At 34.0% G+C, this 17101-nt stretch overlaps 1 protein-coding gene across 5 annotated transcripts in view; it reads right to left on the bottom strand.

The window, feature by feature from the left end:
• The window catches only part of LOC126724745 (probable disease resistance protein At4g27220), a 94266-nt gene that overhangs the window by 70326 nt on the left and 6839 nt on the right, over window positions 1–17101 (bottom strand). The gene's annotated exons all lie outside the window — the stretch shown is intronic.

Genomic DNA, 17101 nt, shown 5'->3' with positions numbered 1-17101 from the left:
TTGAAGTGGGTGCATTTCATAATCTTAAACTGCATATATGTAGATTTTTAAATAGGACTTAAAGCCTAAACAGACCCAAAGCAAATTTAAACCTAAACTTACGCGCAATATACAGACTGTCTACATGTCAACCTTCATTACCTAAGATTCACTACACAGTTTTACCCCTAATTGAAGGCGTAATTATATTCATTCAGAACTATGCAATGAAATCCAAACAACATCAGGTAAAAGAATGAAGGATGAAAGGAAAAGCATTCACATTAAAGGATAAAGATAATACAATATGCTCAGACGAGATGTCTTTGAAAACAAAAACAAAATACACTTCTACTTCAAAATGATACTACAAAAAAAAAAAAAAAAAAAAAAAAAAAAAAAAAAAGAGAAAAACCCTAGGGGCTAAGCTTCAGCAGGAGGGTCTTCTTTTTGCTCCGGCTAAGAAGGAGGAACATCGTTGGCTTGGGCGTCAACCCCATGACCCACGGCCTCTGCAACCTTCTCCTTTGAGGGATCCTTTGACTTGGCAGAGGGTTTTTTCCCTTTACCCTTGCCTTTGCCTTTCTCTCCCTCGGCTTCCTGACCTTGGTTGGTAGTTTGGCTAGATCACTTTGTAGTTTCAGCTATCGGGATGGCATCCGGGATAGCCGCAGGTTGCTCGAAAGATTTTGGGGCATCAGCAGGGACCTCTCGGATCTTTGGGGGGTAGAAGACATTTTCAGGCAGCCTCCAAACAAAATTTGTAGGGAAACCCGCAACGTTGAGAGCCTTGTCCCATGTAACATTGCAGTTGTTCTTACATACTTCTGAAAATTCCTCGGCAAGTCTTACTTGCGTCTCCTCCATGCCAAGCTGAAAGGCGGCCCTTTTCTTGGCCTCGACTGCTTCCTTGGCCAGCTGGGTCTCCTCTTTAGCCTTCTGTAACACAGCCTTGAGATCTAAGACAGCCTGTTTCTCAGTGGCAAGATTGATCTCAGTCACGTGCAGCTTCTGGCATTGGTCCTCAGCTTGCTTCTTCGCATTTTTCAAGCCAGCCTTAGCGCTCAGACGACTAGATTGCGCCTCCTTCAGCTTCTCAATTAGCTCATACTGCTCCTACTTGATGGCCCTTAGTGTTTTCTCTATCTTAGTGTGAGAGAGGGCTTCAGCATTGGCCAGCTTGCGAGCATCGCGATACCACTCCTCGGCCATAAAAACTTGCTGAGTAATCTGCCCAAAGATCATAAAACAACATGAATTAGAACAAAATATGATTCAGTACTTATGATTGTAAAGGGATAAGTTGCCTTACCACCGCAAGGTCCCTTTTCAGGGACAAGAAGAGTTCGTTCTGCGAGAAACGCCTGTAAGCTTCCATGTCCCTGGGAAGAAGCATGGGCTGCTCCAGGGCTTCAGTAATGTGCCTTGCTCGGCCCTTCTGGTATTCCCGGACTGAGGCGTTCCAGGGAATTGGTGCCCTATCCACCTCGAGCTGAGGGCTCCAAGTATGTTGTGCCATGCGCATTTCAGCCCTATCCTGCTCGTCGCGGCTCTCCACGGACGGGGCCCTCTTGTCCTGAGGTTCCCGGGTCACCTTTTGGTGTTTTCCGCCATGCCGAGGGCGCACCTCACCTTCCTAGAGTGACTCGGCTGGCCTCTTTTTTTTCAAGTTAGGGTTAGCCTTCAGGCCGAGGTCGGCGGGAACCTGTGAAGGAGTAGGAGGAAGGTTGGAGGGAGATTGGGACTTAGTGGGTGCCTTCGAGGTCGACCCTTTGCCCCTGGTAGCCATAAGCTCCCTTAAGCTCTTATTGCCCTTGTTCAAGGCCATATTATCTTCCTTTTCGTCAGAGGAATCGTCTGGGCAGGCAATTACAAGGGGAGGGGCGCGAATGCCGGAGTTTCTGTCTGGCTCACCCTCGACGTCCGAGAGGTTAATCAAAGGAGCCTTTGGATTGTCTTCTTCAAAATAAAACTCATCTATCTCCTCCTCTAATGAAAGGCGAGACGAGTCAATCTCCTCTTCAATAAATGCTGCGGCTTCGGGATGGTCTTATGGAGGTGGCTGTGCAGCTGGTGGAAGGTTTTGTAGAATTGGTGAAGTAACTAGCGGAAGATCCTTTTGAGCCAAAATTCCGGCTTAGAGACATCGATCAGAGATAACCTTGAACTCCCTGCTCTAATTGATTGGCCAATGTCCTGAAAGACGTGGGACAAGGGCTCGTAATCCAAGATCAGATGAGCGGCACGTAATTGTCTGTCCTCGCTTACAAAAATCTCCGACCTCAGGAGGTAGTTAAGGGCCTGAACGTTGGTATGGCTAAGCCGCGGAGCAACGTGGGCTTTATCTGCAAAACAGTTGAGAAGGGAATTATGGTCAGATCGCTAAAAGGATATTTTCTACCAAAAAAAAAAAAAAACGAAGTGCCAAGCAAAAGGAATAAAGCTAAAAGGTTAAATCTCCTTCCAAGGGGATTGATCCTAAAAGTACCACACCTGGATCTCCTGCCTGAGTTGGACAATGAAGACCGTCGCTCCATTCCCCCGAGGCAATCAAGTAGTCATCCTTCATACCCTTATTGGACTTGAGAAGACAGGAAATTAGCCTAACGTCCTTGAACCGAGACTTAAGGTAGTACCCCGCACTGGCAAGCATGTGGCACTCGTACATGTGAACCACATCGTGCCACGTGAGCCCTAAGCCCATCTGCTCATTCAGGGCGTTTACGCAGCCCAAGACCCTAAATAGGTTGGGGGTGCACTGATAAGGGGTCAACCTATGGTTAATCAAGTAGTTTCGGGTAATCCTACGTATAGGAAGCGTCATTCCTCCCTCTATGAAAGCGATCATAGGAATGACGACTTGACCCATATCTCTATCGGTCAGTACTCGGCCCGGAGGGCAATATTCTAAAACCACCCCCTGTGGAATATGGTACCTAACTCTAAAAGCCTTCATAGCGGCTGGTGTATCTATTAAATGCTTGAATCTACCCATCTAGATGAACTGAAAGGCCGAGAGGAAAAATGGGTAATATAAATGAATGAGAACTTACGGGTACTCGTATAATAATCTCTGAAACTTTCAGAGATTTTTTCAAAGAAAAGCTTCTTACAGGAAATGACTACGGAAACTCAAGAGTTTGGTGTGTTTTATGAAGACTGGGCACTAGAGTTCTCTGAAATTCTTGGAGATTCGTAAAAAAGAAAGGCAAAGGGGTTTCCTTCAAGGCTTTATATAGTAGGAGAAGATGGAAAGGAGTACTCCTGCTCAAAATACTAGGAGAAACGCAAGCCATTGGATCTGCGCTTCGCCGTTGGATGCGGGGGACACAAAGTCACCTGGAGTAATTGATAGCGCCTCGTAAACTACGAAGCGTCAGAAGTAACCACTCCCACATGTGTGAACCAAAAATCAGTTGGTCTTATCTCTAAAAAATCAAAACCTCGCTCTTTCTCCTCGGATGGAAGGGAAAAATCGGAGTTTTGAAGGGTTATTGTAGGGGCTAGGGCCCAAAATAATGTATTAGGTTTTAGGCCTTGTTCGAGGACACTAACAAGTCCGAGGAGAAAAAGATGACTTAGATGATCCACATTACAAGTCTCATCAGCAGGGGATGAAGGGAAGAAGGTCTGAGGAAGAACTCCTCCTCGGACACGACAAACGTAGATTAAGTGTGTACTCTAGTAAGTTGAATGCATCCCATGAACATGTGAGAGGGAAGAAAACTCAATATATCTAAGGAAAAGCTGCCACCACCACATAAAATGCAATGTAGCTACTTTTCTGGCCGTATTAATGTGGAGAAGACCCCTGAATAGTGCTGTCTTGGCTGCCACAACTCACAGAAGTCTGAAAGGGGTGTTGATGGGATGGGTACTCAAGTGGGGATCCAGATGATCAACAAGTGTAAGGTCCAGATGATCAGAAAGGAACTATATAATGTGGAAGAGTCCCCATGAAAGTGGGGGGGAGAAAAAGAGAGATAGTAATCTAAACTGTCTTAATATTCCACTGTGATCAATATACGGTGATTGTGGCCTTCTTGGACTGAAAGTCCATTAAGATCAATGCCTATTATTTGTGCTTGATAATCATTCTAATCCAGTACTAGCCGTTGTTCAATTCACTAGGATCTAGTTCTTTGACCCATTTTCTACAAATTCATTGTATTGCGCTCATTGGACCAAGACTCATACACTTTTTGGCTTGGGCCTCAAATCGTGTCTATACCTGTAGCTATTTCAATATCCCTAAAAAAAAACATTCAAAGAAATTTCATCTATTGTAACAACATACATGTGTCCCTCTAAGGCTCCATTAGGCCAACATTTTCCTCTCTCTCTCTCTCTCTCTCTCTCTCTCTCTCTCTCTCTCGTTTTTTAGTTAGAAATTCCTAAGTCTACCCCACCACTACCCGCCCCAGCTCTCAAACTAGAGACCTTGCTCACTTCTAAGCACTTTAAGCACCTAAGGAGGTGCAATTAAACCATAAAAGTGGTTACCCCAACCATATGTTAGACCGTGGAAGATGATAAGATAATCATGGGTGCACTATCCTAATCAAAATGGGGTAAAGAAATTCCAAAGTATTGATAGAGTTTTATTTAGACCTTAGAGGCTAGGGTAGGTTTTGTTTAAAGTAGTACTTCAAAGTTTGAAATAAAATTTTCTTAAATCAGCTTAATATATGATGTTTAACCATATTCATAAAAAAATGGTGGTAACAAATAAAAGATTTAAATGAAGTGTATTTAGAAATGTTAAAGTGTAACTATTTAAGTGAAAAAAAAAGTCTTAAATATATAAAACATACTTAAAACTCTAGAATTAAAAGGTAATTAACAATAATTTTTTAAAATAAAAGTTGTGTACCTACCATTGTGAAAAATTGAAAACTATACCAAATCAATTTAATAAAAGTAAACTAAAACTATACCAAAGCAATACACCAATAAAAAATCATTCGACTCATAAATAACAAAGCAATACACCAATAAAAAAAATCATTTAAAGAAACTATCATTCTAATTATTTTCTTAAAAAAATATTTTTTTTCTTCCTAATTGATATCTCATGTGACTTGCATTCTTTTTCATCTCAAAGATTAAGAAAAAATTAGTAGTAAATAAAAATATATGAGTGTTCAAAAAAATTATAAAAACTATCACTACAAAAAACTGGACCTATAGTGGCGTTTTCTATAAACGCTGCTATAGGCATAGATATAGTGGTGTTTGACGTGTTCTATAGTGGCGTTTTAAAAATAGGTCTATAGTAGCGTTTCCAACGACGTATAGTGGCGTTTTTAAAATGCCACTATAGGTCATGGTCTTACAAGGGCCTATAGTGGCGTTTTTCAAACGCCACTATAGGTACTTTTTATTATTATTATTTTCCCCTGGTTGGGTAGGGCCTATGTTGGCGTTTGTCAAACGACACTATAGCCTAGCACAAAAAAAAAAAAAAAAAAAAAAAAAACCAACAACAACAATGTTAGGAAAAAGAATCCAGCAAAAAATTTAAAATAAGGGCCTATAGTTGTGTTTTGAATAGGACCTATAGTGGCGTTTATTAAACGCCACTATAGATCCAAAAGTGCATCTTAAAAAAAAAAAAAGGACTGAAAGAGTGTTAGCATACGTAATGGAATATGCCACAGAATATTCTATGGAATATCATATTCCAAAATATTTGAATATAATATAAATATATATATTTATTTATGAGATGGGTTCAAGTTACACCTGGTGTAACTTGACAAGAGTTACACCATTTGTAGACCATAGATTTGTAATTGATCTAATGGTTAAAAAAATAATATTAAATGCTCATTGACTTACACCTCATTCACTTAATTAATAGCAATTTTGTTTCTCTCTCCTTATTTATTATTTAAAACTTTTTACATATATTTCTTTTTTTGCCAATGACTTTACAAATATATTTGCAATACTTTTTTTTTTTTTGGTTGAGTTCATACTACTCTTTTTTCTTTTTTTCCTTCTTTTTAAGCTGGTCATACTCTTATAGTCTTATCAATTGTGAATATATATCCTGTCTCCTTAAAAATAAATAAATGGCTAAGTGTTGTTTAATGACTGACCAAGCTTGTAATTTTTTGATCTGAGATAGAATTTAATCTTCACATAGACAATGCGAGACCAAGGTACTCTGTATTTCCCTCAGCAGTTTTCAATCTAATGATTGACCAAGCTTGTAATTTACTCGATGCCATTAGTGCTAATCTAATTTCTGTTAGATTTTTTGTCCCTTTAGAAGATGTGTCTATCATTCGCAATTGTAAATGGGATGTGGCTGGGTTCCTCGAGCTATTTGGATGCCTTTAACTAGGCTTTCCATCTAATGTCTTGCAAAAGTTTGAAGAGAGCTTCCATGACTAAAATTAATTGGGCTTCTGACCTGGATTTAGTTCGAGAAGTAAAATATGACACTCGCATCCATTTTCTGTTTCGTACACTCAGGAACTCATGGAAATATTTTGAACCATCTGCTGATGTATTTGAAGACTTATGAGAGTATAAAAGACACTAGTGCAAATAGGCTACACAGACAACCCGTGTGCTCTTTTTTACCACCAAAATAAATTCTTTTTTGGCCAGCACACAACAATTTTCGTATCAAAGCTAAATTTTCTATTCCTATAAACTTGAACCTTAAACTTTGTCAGCAAATTCAAGTGAATCTACTTTCAACTATACCCAAAACAGGGTTCCTATTCTCATGAGTGAGAGCTATGTTTAAAGTTCACAATTGACAGACTTTTCATCTTACAAAATTTGTGGGTTAAAAGTGAAGAATATAATTTAGATCGGTCTAACTAAAATTACCTGACTAAAGAGAATGAGAAATAAAAAAATTATTGGGTGATTGCAATACTCATGGGAAAAATAGTAACACCAACGAACCCGTGTTTTTGGCAAAACAACCACTTATTTGGGCTGAAACAATGAGCAGCACACTAGAGGAGACAACTTGTCAACTACAAACATGTGAAGGTAATGCCATGGAGTTTCTTTTATGTGAAAGAATAAGCCCATTGTGTCTTAACAACAACAATTATATCCACTCTCCATACAAGTCTGCAAAAAAAGCACAACAATTCCAAAGCTAAGGTTTACTTAAAAATGATCTAATAGGAATATTTAAGATATTCTGGGGAAATGTGTAGTACGAACTCAACCCAAAAAAAATATATATATATATATATATATTGCAAATATATTTGTAAAGTTATTGGAAAAAAAAGGAGTATATGTAAAAGGTTTTAAATAATAAATAAGGAGAGAGAAACAAAATTGTTATTAATTAAGTGAATGAGGTGTAAGTCAATTAGCATTTAATGCTATTTTTTTTAACTATTAGATCAATTACAAATCTACGGTCTACAAATAGTGTAACTCTTGTTAAGTTACACCAGGTGTAACTTGAACCCATCTCTTTATTTAAATGTATATATTAATATATATATTTATATTTAAATGAGAGATGTTACGTTCACAATAATTTTACAACATTTTTGCAAAAAATCATAAGCGGTTAGTTGTTATTGGTTCAAATTTGAACTTAACATTAAGATTATTTTTTTGTCCCAACAATAACAATTAGTAACAACCTGTCACTTAAAATTTGTTGTAAAAATGTTGTGAAAATGTTGTTAATATATCATTTCTCTTTATATATATACATATATTATTTTTTTTATGTATGAGAGATGCTACGTCCACAACATTTTCACAATATTTTCACAACAAATCATAGGTGGTTAGTTGTTATTGGTTCAAATTTGAACCTAACACTAAGATTACTTTTTTGCCTTAACAATAACAATCAGTAATAACTAGCCACTTAAATTTTGGTGTAAAAATATTCTGAAAATACTGTGGATATATCATTTATATATATATATATATATTTTAAAAAATCATTAACCTCCCCCCCCCCCCCCCCACCCCCCATATCTCTCCCTTATCTTCACGCCAAGCCAGACTTTCTTTCTCTTTTTTTTTTTTTTTTTTTTTTTTTTTTTTTTTTTTTTGTTTTTTTTGTTTTTTTCTTTTTCTCCCTTAACTCTCCACACCAAGTCTCAGACTTCCTTTCTATTTTTTTTTTCTTTCCTTCTTTTTCTCCCTTATCTCCATTCCTCCGTCTTTCTTCTTTTCTTTTTCTTTCACTCTTCTTTCACTTCACACCTAAATTGATTCTTTCACTCTTCTTTCTCTTTTGTGGATAGTGTTTGAAGCCATTGGTTGTATAGTTGTAGGTAAGCATTTAAAAAAAAAAAAAAAATTATGATTGTTTTGGTCTATTCCTTGTTTGCTGTTAACTTTGCTTCGTGGGGTGGAGTTGCTATTTTTTTTTTTTTTTTTTTTTTTTTAACTTTTGGATGTGAGCATGTTGCATTTGATTTTGAATTTTTTTAGGTGGGTTTGTGTCTCATTTTGAATTTGCTAGGATAGCTATAGGGTTTGTATTTGGAGTTGCCATTTTTTTTTAAAAAAAATTTTGGATGTGAGCATGTTGCGTTTGATTTTGAATTTTTTTAGGTGGGTTTGTGTTTCATTTTGAATTTGCTTGGATAGATAGCTATAGTGTTTGTATTTTGTTTTATTTGTGTATTTTGTTTTGTTTTGTATATTTTAATTTAATTAAAATTGTAATATTAATTTAATTACAATCTTAATTCAATTAAAAAAAACTTTTTCACGTCAAAAAAAATAATTCTTTTAATTTTTGGTAATTAATTTTTTTTGGTGGTTTTCGGGCTATAGTGCCATTTGTAGAGTCTATAGTGGCGTTTGTGAAATGCCACTATTGTACCGTCACTACAGACCTATAGTAGTGTTTGTAAACGCCACTATAGACCAATTTTTTATTTTTTAAAAAGGCTTTAGTGGCGTTTGATAAACGCCACTATAGGTCTATAACGGTACAAACACCACTATAGCCAAAATGGGCATATAGTGGCGTTTCTTAAATGCCACTATAGGTCCAGTTAACCTTCTCTTTTAGAAAGAAATTGGAAATACCACTATTAGCAGATATTAATCAGTCCGAATACAAGTTATAGAACTTAGAAGCATTTAGATTTAGATAGGAAACTTCAAAGAACACTCGAATGAACTTGCAAAGTTGCAACAATTACAATGGACAATTATGTTTGAGCCTTTATCAAGTACACTACTACTTATAGCATGTGCACAACGCCAAAGCATTAGATTAAAGTCCTATAAAACCCCATATTCGGTTTCTCACAAAAAAAAAAAAAAAAAAAAACCATATTTAAAGGAAAAGGATTCAAAGCTTATGTGCACTATCCAATGGCTTTACCATGCAGCTGCCAAGACACTATCCAACTTGTAACTCTGAACGTCAACTCTCTCTGAATCTTTATCAATACTATATATGTAGGCTTCATCTTCATCACATCATTATTTTAAAGCTTGTTCTGGAGAAAATCACGTTCACACATAAAGTTGAAACAGAGTGGAGTCCATGGTATGCTTCTGTTGGTTAGTTTGATTACGTAAAATAAATTGTCTGTGTTATTAGGTTTGCAGTTTCCTGCTTCTGCTTCTTCTGTAATGTCTTGCTTTCTCTGTAATGTCTTGCTTTCTATCTTCTTTTTCTTTGGCTGAAACTGTATTGTGTTGATCTGTTATGCTTTGTAATGCTCTGTTTGATAGAATAATGAACATGGTGTGATTTTACTCCAAAGCTTCCTATTGGTCTGTATTTCTCATTCCTTTTCGTGCAACTCATGCGTTGATTTTATCTTACTACAAAACCGGCTGAGGTTTTCTTAGTTCATTTTTTTATTAATAAATTAAAGTTCATATAATACTTATTAGAATACACACGAAAATAGTAATAATAGTGTTTTAAATTGGATTTATAATATATTATATAACCAACGTACAATTACAAAAGAGCCTAACGATTGTAATTATAGACTATTTTTTCAAGTGGAGCCAAGCCCAAATATTCCGTTGGACCTCACAAGATAAATATGTGAATTTAGATGGCAATCAATATGAATGAGACTATCTTTTCCTATCTATTACATAAAAATGTATATATATTATTTAAAATAAGTTATATGATTTATTAGAAAAGTTTTTTTTAAAAAAAGAATTAGAAAAGTTATATAACTAAACCTATACATAAATGATATTTATAATTGTCACATAATATATTCGAGTAAAAGAGCTCCAAGTATATTTGAAATCAAACTTTTTTTTTTTTTGGGTAAACACAAAAATTCCATCACGTGCTAGTACATAAAATTTCCAAAGCCAAGAAGTGATTTTATTTACGTCCAACAAATAAGGAAGAAGAAAGACAAAAACGCAACATTTTTCAAAAATTTTCAAAGAATAAAACAACGCATCCTAACTCCTAGGATTAAGTAATGCACCTAAAATTTAACTAAATGGCTTGTCGTTTTTAGAATGCAATTTAGATGACAAATCTGTCAAATCGTTGGGTGTTTGTCGTCAACCTTGACCCAATTTTTACCTATTGACTACGGGTTGACTCGCCAACTGGATTTGAAAAAGAAAAAGAACCAGCCCACTGGACTACATGCCAATCCTTTTGGGCCCAAAACGACTCAATTTCACTAAAATAGACTACAAAATCTCATTTCAAGTCTGATTTTTGTGATTCAAAAGCTATTCTGAAACCCAGAAAGAGAAGAACAATTTTATTACACCTCAATACCAAAATTACACTTTCAAAATCACCCAAGTTTACTTGAAATGTTGAAGGTCCTTTGGTCCGAATCTCTGTTCTTCCTTCCCATTTTTTTCTTACTTTTTTTGGGTATTAATCTTTGTAAAGCTCATAAATGAGCCCAACAATGAAGGGCCTATTCTTCTCAGTTCTTGCTCAATTTGGCATATTTCAACTATGAATCGAGCTTTGAGCGTGTTAAGCATGGTTTAAACCTAAGAAATGCTCTGTGACATGATATACTTTGTGGCAACCTATTGAAAGAGCTCGATCACATTTTGGCCACTTTCGAAAATGGGCCTTAAGTGCAATAGTTAGTCTTTAGTTTTGATTTCAAAACAATTTATTCAGTTTTTTGCTGAAAGTACTATTAATTTAAAAAAATGAGACATACAATAAGCAAAAAAGTACTTGACATTTTGAGAATATTAATAGCGTGAGACTTGTATTTAATTAATTGTATTAATTTTTCTTTACCAAAAACATAATTGTGAGACTCACAAATAATAATCTACCGAACCAATAAAAAAAAAAAATTTACTACTTTTTTATAATACAAGTATATTTTAATACACTTTTAATAAAAAAAAACAATAACAAAAAGTTAAATAAACTAATGTCAAATACACACATAATACAACTACATGGGTTCAAGCTCACAAAGCTCATACTCTTGTAAGTATTGATGTTAGGATTGAAGAAAGACCACATTTGTTGTTGGATATTGTATTCAAAGATTTACTACGATGATCAATAAAATATGTTCTTAAATTCATATAAAAAAAACGTCACATTTTTTTTTTCCTCATTCTAAAATCTAGGCACAATAAAGTAGCTAGAAAGAGCTGAAGCACAATGAACTAAAATCAATAAAACTAGTCGCTAACCTGTGTAATGCATGGAAAAAATATTGACTCTGAGAAAAAAAAAAAAAAAAAGATCCAACAATGAGTAAATAAACATTTTGCTAGTTAGTATTTTTTTTTTTTTCAAAATGAAGAAATATTTAACTTCTATACTTTTCCATAGTTTAAAAGTGTTGTCTAACATTGAACATTATTAAGTTTCAAGTACATAGTTACCGAAACCTACAAAGTAATTTACAATTCTTAAATTAATAAAGCAAAACTCTCAATAGTTATATATACACACACACTCAAAACTAATATAAACTACAAATATATAAACAAAGACCATGATATGAGGAAGATACACCAATTTTCAAATTTGAGTAGCAATATGACTTTCTCGTAGTAATAACAATATAGAAAATTCAAGACATAGAACAATATCAAAATTATAATACCTAATTCCATTATCTTTTATGTTGAATCCAAAAAAATAATTAATTGAAATTAATCCAAACAAATAATTAATCAACCAAAAATCATAACTTTTAATAAGAAAACAAAAAATCACATGAACCTTGTGGGGCACAATAGTTTGTGGGCTCGGCCCGCTCGCTTATGGGGAGTCCACAGGCCCCAAACTGAAGGAGGCCAGGGCCCAAGCTCAAAAATAGTAAGCCCAAAGTGGCCCGAAGATACAGCCAAGGACAGCTTAGTCCTCGGCAGACCCAAAGTCTCATTGATGAAAGTGGCATACAAGCAAACTTAAAAGATCAGAAAATATCTCGGGGAAATAGTCCTTAATACCCTTCATTGATATGACATTGCACCTGACAGAACCAGATTCTTAGGCTTTATTGACCATCTCCAACCATTTCGGGATTAGATTGACGGGACAAATATCTGTCCTGGAAAAGTCGACCCTACACGTGGACGAAGGACAACGAACGTAGGCTAATATAAAAGAAAACGTAAGGTAACGAAGAGAGGGGGAGCCCCATCGCACTTCCTGGGAAAAAACTCCAGGGATGAGAATGACTGGATAATATAAGTACTCCACCACAAAAAACCCACCGCCGGGTAAACGGAGAAAGGCATTAGTGCTGCTCGGATATGATCCGAGGAGTCCAATCCTTCGAGAATACAAAGTTGTAGGGCTTGGATATCCAGGCTGAAGCCTTTTCTTATATGAATTTCCCTAAAGTCCGGTTTGGACCAACGCCCCGTGACCAGACGCTAGCCTTTTAAGCCCACTCTCTACAAATCTTATTGTGAGGGAACTATAACGTGCGAGCCCAACGTCCTTGTTGGGCCGTTTGAGAATCGTGTCCCTACAAACCTAAATAAAAAACATTTAAGGTGAAGAATTAAAATCAACTTACTAAGATGCAAATACCAAAAACTCCAAGACTAAAAACTTCAAAATTTATAAAATTCCCAAATTCTACTTCAAAACCAAACCAAATTCAATAAATTTATATATAACATACCAAATAAAAATTTATCGTTTCCTAAGCTGGAAGAATAGATCATGCTTCATCTGTCATGTACAATAATAATAATAAAAATTAGTAGAACCCAAAAACCAAGATTTTGGTTATCACATCTCTTAGATTTAATTTGGTTAAAAAAAAAAAACCTAACGTGGTGGTATAGTTGGCTTCTGATATGGCATAAAAAATAAATTTTTATCATTCAGTTTGATATATCAGTTTTTTCCATCCATGTGATAACGGCAGTACCAAATTAACACGACACTGAAAAGGTTAAGGACCAAATTGATACAATTGAAATTTGAAAAATTAGGAAGACATAGTAAAATTATAATTAAAAAACCCTAACAGTGATGTAGTGACCCAAAGATTAGAGAATGAGAGAAGGAAGAGTCCAAAACAAAATAAAAAATTGTATGAGAGGAGGTGTTTGCCTTTGAATACATCTTAAAAGTTCTAAATCATATTAAAAAATATAAATAATAAATATATAAGATATAAAACCTAAAAAAAAAAGAATAAAAAAAATAGTGATGACGTGAAAAATTGTGAAAGTTTCAGAAGTTTCAAAGGATTCTGCAAGGACATTGAATAATGGATTGAGATTTTGTCAAGACATGATGTATCTGGGTATAATGAAGGCTTTATGGTAGGCTGGAAATGGTATATTGTGGGTTGTGCCAAGAAGTATTGTGATTTAGTCAATTAGATGGTATTCCTATTGAAATGGGTTAGTAAATGTGTTGCTAAAATGATTATGACCTTCATCCTCTTCTAATTTCGATCCTTCAATGAAAGCTGTGGGAACGAACAGAGAAAGTGTTGAAGTTCAATGCTAGATTAATTGATTCTTCTAACAGAAAGTAGTAGTTTTAACGCCCGTTTGCTAATATATGTGAAATGGCTCCATGGCAGTTTTTTAGAAAGGGAACCTAATGCATAGTATGTAAGATACTGTATCTAAGTTTTACTCTCTATATATATATATATATATTAATAAATAAATAAAAGTACGCTTTGTTTCTATAAAAGGAGCACAAAGAGCCCCGAATGTACAATGTACAAATTGTACATTCGGCCTTTCCTTGTTGGGAATTGGGATTTGGTCCATTTGGACTTACACCTCGGCCTCGCTGACAGAGTCACATATTTGTGTTTTTGTTGTTTGTTTCTGTTTGTACTTTGTACGCCATGCCCATCTGTTTTTGTTTGGGTTTGCTCTTTTTATAATGGTTCCTGGGTAAAAGTTAAAAATCTATAAATATATGAACTATAGTGCATATATATATATATATATATATTTTAAATAATATAGGCGTCATTCATTGACTCATGCATATAAACTTATAGTGATTATATGTCCGCTTAGTGAAGATTATTTTTGTCAATTTATTTTCCTATTCAACTTTTTTTTTTTTTTTAACTATTTATGAATCTCACTGTAATTTTTTTATATTATTCATAGGTCTCACTGTACTATTTCAACTAAATTTTACCTTTATCTTCAGTACTTTCAGCAAAAAAAATTTAGTTTCAGCAAAATTAGCGGATCCCAAATGAACGCTATATGTCTGTTTGGATACCGCTTATTTGCTGAAAACTGAAAACTTATTACTGAAAACACTGTAGCAAAATAATTTTTAAATATGAATAGTGCCATATGGGACCCAGTATTAAAGGTTTTTTTTTTTTGCTAAATTACGTACTTACGGATCCCATGAACAGTGCACAAGACCCACCATTTTTCAGCAAAACATAGAAACGCACACTATGTGTACTTTTTTAAATATATTTGTACAATTTGACTCTCTTTTTTATTTTTATTTTTTTGAAAAATGTATAAAAAAATTATTTGAGTAATACTATGTCAATAAAATTTTCAGAATAATTTCACAATAAATTCCAAATGACAAATTGTTATTGATTCTAATTTGGGCTCACCATTAACATCATTTTTTATTTACCAATAATAACTTACTATTTATAATTTATTGTGAAAATATTATGGATGTAAATATAAAGTATTAAATATATTTTAACCATTGTCCTTTGGCCATTTATTAACAAAATCTTTGACATAAATATACTTTTAGTCCTTACATTTTGGACCAATTTCTGTCATGGTCCCCACTATTTTTCCCAGATGAGGTCCCTAAAATCGAAAAATCATTCTCATTTTAGTCTCTACCATCATCTTACTAATGGAAATAGACTATGTGTTAGACGGAGTGCACTGCTGGCACATTAGATGCTGATATGGTCATTAAAATAATATTAAAATTTTTAATTAACAATAAAAAAAATTACATGTCAACATTTAAATAAATAAATAAAAGAGAAATGTTATGTCCACAATTTTTTCATAACAAATTCTAAGTGACTAGTTGTTATTGATTATTATTGGTGAACAAAAAAGTAATTTAAGTTGTAAATTCAAATTAGAATCAATAACAATTTACCATTTATGATTTATTGTGAAAGTATTGTGAAAATGTTGTGGGAACTTTTCTAAATAAAAGCCACATAAAAAAATTAAAAACAAAATTCCTCTAACTTTTTTTTAAAAATTAATAAAATTAACTTTTTTATTACTTTCATTATTTTTTCGAAGAACATGTTCATGTTCTATGTTCTTTCTGCGTGTTCAAATTCAATCCTCATTTTCTTTTTCTTTTTTTTCTTGTTCTTTTTTTTTCTTTGTTTTTCTTGTATTTTTTTTTTAATCAAACACATCAAAATTCAGATCAATAATAGTTAAACAAAACATCATTTTATTAAGCATTTTCTGGAAAGAGCATATATCACCAAGCCCTTTTATAGAAAGTAGATGACTCATCATACTTTAATCTGGTTCAGGTGGATTGAACCAGTTGTGGTTGGATCTGTAGACTTACTTACTAGGTAAGAAAAGGCATAAGGATAATAATGAGTTAAAAATGACCCATTCCATTGCTGTTTAACTTTAACTTGCTTTGCGGGCTTTGACCCCAAAAGACTTTGTACTTTTTGTTTTTATTTCCTTTTTTGTTTGTTTTTGGTCCCAAGAATTTTGTTATTTTTTTCTTTTTGCCTTTTTTTCCCCTACTATACGAAATTCAAATACGAAGAAAAAACATAAAAAAGTTGAGGTCTATCTGCAGCTTTGATAAATAATTCATTACAACATGTTTAGGAGTATCATTCAGTTCTTCCACCAACTCTTTTGCTACGCACAAATTGACCAATCTTCTTGTAGGAATTGCATAGTCTCCAGGGAAAGAGCATAAAGAAGAAAACTTTTTTCCTAGATTGTCAGCCCAATCTTTACCTTCTATTTTCTGGCTTTCAAACCGTATGTTTTTCCAGATGAATTGCGTTTGTTAAAATTTTCAATCAATAAGTCAATAATTTAAAAAAAAAAATTAAAGCGAATCCAAATATACTATGCAATCAGTGATACGCAGAGTATAGTTTATCATATTAAATAGAAAAGAAATGCAGTGAACAGTATAATGGAGAATAATGGGAGGTCAAGAGTAGAATAGAAGTTAATTTTAAAATTTTAGCTCCATCCCTTTTTGTTTTTGTTTCTTTTTATAATAATTTTGTAATTATTAAAAAAATATGTTCATTTTCATTTTTCTCTGCAATCAAATTCATTAATTATATATATATATATATATATAATTTCAAAAATTTTATAAATGAAATCTAGTACCTGTTTGCATACCGCGTTTGCTGCGTTTGCTCCGTTTCTGCGTTTTCTACTGTTTTTTTTTTTTTTTTTTTTTTTTTTTTTCACGCGTTTTCCCCCTCACAAGCGGCTACTGTTCATGTACGGTACATGAACAGTAGCCGCAATACTTGACCAGTTTTCCATGAGCAGTGTATCATGCACTGTTCATGGACCCACAAATTTCATTTTTTATCAATTTTTTCATTAAAAACGGGTCCCACGGTACTATTCACACATTTAAAAATTATTTTGCTACAGTGTTTTCAGTTTTTAGTTTTCAGTTTCAGCAAAATAAGTTCTATCCAAACACACC

Source organism: Quercus robur, chromosome 5 (genome assembly GCF_932294415.1).
Source record: "Quercus robur chromosome 5, dhQueRobu3.1, whole genome shotgun sequence".
Taxonomy (NCBI): domain Eukaryota; kingdom Viridiplantae; phylum Streptophyta; class Magnoliopsida; order Fagales; family Fagaceae; genus Quercus; species Quercus robur.
Note: the sequence above shows the minus strand (reverse complement) of the source record. Positions and strands in the feature narration are given on the sequence as shown.